The sequence below is a fragment of the Fukomys damarensis genome, unplaced genomic scaffold (assembly GCF_012274545.1).
Source record: "Fukomys damarensis isolate Sample0158 unplaced genomic scaffold, DMR_v1.0_HiC HiC_scaffold_4, whole genome shotgun sequence".
NCBI lineage: Eukaryota > Metazoa > Chordata > Mammalia > Rodentia > Bathyergidae > Fukomys > Fukomys damarensis.
Genome location: NW_022900916.1, coordinates 45,310,457 through 45,314,768, shown reverse-complemented (window position 1 = coordinate 45,314,768; position 4,312 = coordinate 45,310,457).

Here is a 4,312-nt window from a genome sequence, read left to right as displayed (position 1 = left end):
TGTCTAATGTAGTAAAATCAAGAAATACAATAGTGTCAAATACAAACTGGATATTGACTAGCCATAGGAAACAATAATATGAAATTTTTAACTATAGAAAAGAGATCTATAGTTATAAACATTAAGGCAAACCACATATTGATTGGTATGGCTTGTGTTTAGATGTCTCCCAAAGCCTCACGCAATCATAGGTGAGGCTTTTTCAGAGGTGACTGGATCTACAGTGTGTGACACTACAGTTGATTCACAGTGCAGTGCTAGGATCAAGGTCACTAGGATTAAGGGTGCAAGTGCTACCTGCCCTAAGTAGTCTGAGTAAGATAAAAGGGGCAGAAAGTTGCTGTTAAGGTTCTTTATTGCTTTGCTACCTTCTGCCCACCATGAGCTGTCTCTCCTCTGCATGTCACCCTGCCTTGGAACCAGTTGATTATTGACTAAAACCTCTGCAGATTGTGAGCTAAATAAATCTTTCCTCCCTTAACTTTGAGTATCGGATATTGTGTCTCAGCAATGAGAAAAGTAATGAAGACATTGATCTACAATGAAAATCTATTCAACAGAGCAATTTAAACTCAATTAACAATAAAAGCGTTCAAACACTAATAAGATGATTTTTCCAAAGATTCTTAAATCATTTTTTTTTTGGCTTTTGAGACAGGGTCTCACTATGTAGTTGAGACTGACCTGGAATTCACTATGTAGCCCAGGCTGGTCTCGAACCCACAGCGATCCTCCTGCCTCAGCCGCCCAAGTGTTGGGATTACAGGCGTGCGCCACCATGCCCAGCCAAGATTCTTAAATCTTAATGGTTATACTATTAAGCATAGAGGTTGTGGGAAATGGGAGCATGAAAAAAAGTATAATTTGAAAAATGAAGCAATGGACAATATGAAGAAGGAGATAAAAGTGAAATATAGCATCCTATTAAGGAGTAAAGGGAAATTAGTAGTACTAGATAAAGTAATAGAAATAAACCAACAAAGGACAAATAATAAAAAATAGAGATTGAACTAAAGGGAAAAATAATAAGGGAACAAATGAAAAAGAATGAGAAAAGAGAAAAAAGAGGATCTAATCAAACAAATAAACAAACATAATAAAAAAGGAGAAAAAGAAAATAAGAGATAAAAGTCTAAATACCACCATCCCCAAATAGAAGAGAAAAAAATTGGCTAAAACAAGAAAGAAAAACTATTCCTATGTTTTTCAAATGAGAGGTTTCCCTCTAGGACCTGCCATCTTTGGAATCCAGCAAGTTACAGTCCTCTTGGCCCCACTTCATAGCCTCTCTGGATACAGCTATTGAACTAGGGCTCAAACAGACCACTTGCCATTGCCTTCAGATCCAGCCACCTCTGAAAGCCAGACCAGCTAAACATGGCTCTCACCACAGAATGTAGATCCCATGTCCTTCCTGGCCTGAGTCTGAACTTTTCAGGTGATTTGAGGGGGATCTGCGTCTATTCCTCACCCTCTTTCAGCTGTTCTCCCATGGCTGTCTCTCACCAGTCACCATGGTACTGTTACAATTTCTGTCCTGGAGTGAAGTTCCAGTAATATTGGTGTTCTGTGGCTCAGTCCTACATGATTAACCCTTTCTCAAAATCATGCCTAAACTCTTTCTGGTAATATTTCAGGCACTGTACAAGATGTCTTCTCCAACTCTATCCTGCCATGAAAAAGTAACTGTCAGGTAAAAACTCATGCTGTTTTTTTCTTTTTTCAGTTTACACTGGCTTTTCTTGGGGCTAGTGCTATTGGTCCATCCATTATTTCTCCCCAAAGCAGCTGACTGTTCTGGGTGGACTCACCTCTTCTCCAGGGTGTTGGCCTTTTTCCCAGTCAGTTTGGTCATTTGGTAATCACCTCTGCAACCCTGTGTTGAGGTGAACTAGGTGCAGAGCAGGGCAGCAGTTCATTATTTGATATCCATGTCAGGGCAGTTCCTTCCTACATGGTGTGCAGTGGGAAGTCGTACAATAATTATTTTCTACCAAGGACATGAAATAGTATTCAAATAGTATTGAAAATAAAAAATGACCTATCCCAGACTGTCACTGACCTTTTTGCTTTTTGATTACTATTTAATTTGGAAAAGAGAGTAAGGATACATTTTAAATTGAGTATATATAATGTTAATGCAGAGAGAATATATGTCTCTGAAGTTCACTAAATCAACTTTGAAGTAAATATGCTTATTTTATAGGAGTCTTGGGTTCAGCAGTTCCCCCAAATGAGAGTTATTAAGGACTAAATTAAATTGCTAATAAAAGTATGATCATTTTATACATTAGTATTACATGATATAGTTAATTTTCTCATTATTTAGATACAACTGGTAAATTTAAAGGAAAATGTGTAAAAATTTTCAAATGTCAGTGTTTAGGGTGTGGTTCCTTTATCCAAGTCAATTCTATTCTGAAGTCTTTAATATATCCCTACATAGAATGTGGAATTTCATTAAAAATGCAAAATTATTGTTTTTATTGTTTTAAGACTTAGAGAAGTAGAAAAAGAAAGAAAATGATGGCAGTAAAGTAATACTATAATATAAAAATTTGTTGATCACTGCTCTCTTCTGTTTGATTTTTCTCCAACCAATACTATTTGGTTAAGGAAGTGACAGTGTTATTGACAGATGTGTAACACAGTCTTCAACAACACATCTATCTGCATCAGTTTCATAACCGTGGTGTTATTGACATTCTAAACTTGAAAATATTTTGTTAACAAGTATGTATGTATGGCAAGATATTTAGCAGGGTCCATAAGTTCTGCCCACTTGTTTCCTGTGGTACTTCCCTAAGTAATGATATTTAAAATGTCTTTAGATATTGCCAAATGTCCACTCTTGGGCAAAATTGGTCCTAGTTAAGAACCACTCATCTCCAGGTTAGCAATCATATATGTAATGTGGTCTCATTATAAACCAAAAATTTAGGTATCAAAAAATATTAAATACAGACCCTACAAACTATGTATCGATGACATATTTACACTATCATTCAGTTATGAAAACATATTCACATGTTGAAGTAGATGACAAAGCAATTTGAGGGACACCACGACACCTCCAACTATCATCATACATCTGTCACAGTGTGTATATGATGAACTGTCTTCTACCATTAAACATTATGTTGTTCCCACTACCTCAGATGATCTTGCTTAGCATTTTGAATGTCTTTAGCAAAAAAATTTACTTGACAAGTAATTTTTTTCCTCTGTATGTTCTTGATCTCAATTCCTATTTGTCTATTGGCTTCTCTCAGATCCTGATCTTTATGTGTCTGATGCAAGGCTGGTAATGGGACTCAATAATGGAACTCAGAATCTTCAATGCTTCATTTGCTTAATGATCTGGCTTGGTATTTTGAAACTTGGACACCATCTGGACACTGATAGCAATATTAACCCAGCATGAAAGACTTTTGAAAACAAAATTGACTATTACAAAAATAGTTGAGAGGTATTTGCCCAGTTTTTAAAACTTTCAGCTGCAGAGGAATTTTAAGGCACAGATACAGATACAGATACAGCATACTACATAGGTTGCTAGTCGTATTGTTTTCTCTGTGTGTGCATATAAAATATTCTTCTGTTTATAAAATTATTCTAAACTTTGGAAAATTCAGAAATGGGTAAAGAAAATACAATCACTTTAAATTCCACCATTATTTTGGAAATAACTTTTTACAAAAGTAATATCATACAGTATTTTGTAACCTATTTTTTAAGTCAGTGTTTCTAGAAGTGATATCCACAATAACTAACAGCCAGGTCCTAGGAGGCTGTGTTAACTATAGTATCTACATAATGGAGGCCCAGAGACCCTCACAGGAAGGGCCAGGGAAGCCAGAGTAGGTCAGAGCACTCCTGTGCCTTAGAGCAGCTGCTGTTTACCAACCAACAAGTATTTCAATATTTTAACAGCTAATTAAGGTTGCATTAGTGTAAGTTATCTAATAAGCATCTCTGCATGGATTTCATTTTAATGTATACTTACAGTCATGCACGGCATAACAACCTTTCAGTCAACAATGGACTGCATCTATGGACCCACAAGATTATAAATTAGCTGGAAAATTTTTATCACCTTGCATTTTTACTGTAACTTTTCTATTATATATATTTGAATACACAAATGCTATTGTACAGAAATTGCTTAGAATATTCCATACAGTAACATACTGTTTAAATTTGTAGTCTAGAAACAATAGGGTTATACACAGGATATATGTATCCTATGTGTGTGTATATATATATATTTATATATGGGATATATATGTGTATATATATTTATACATGGTGT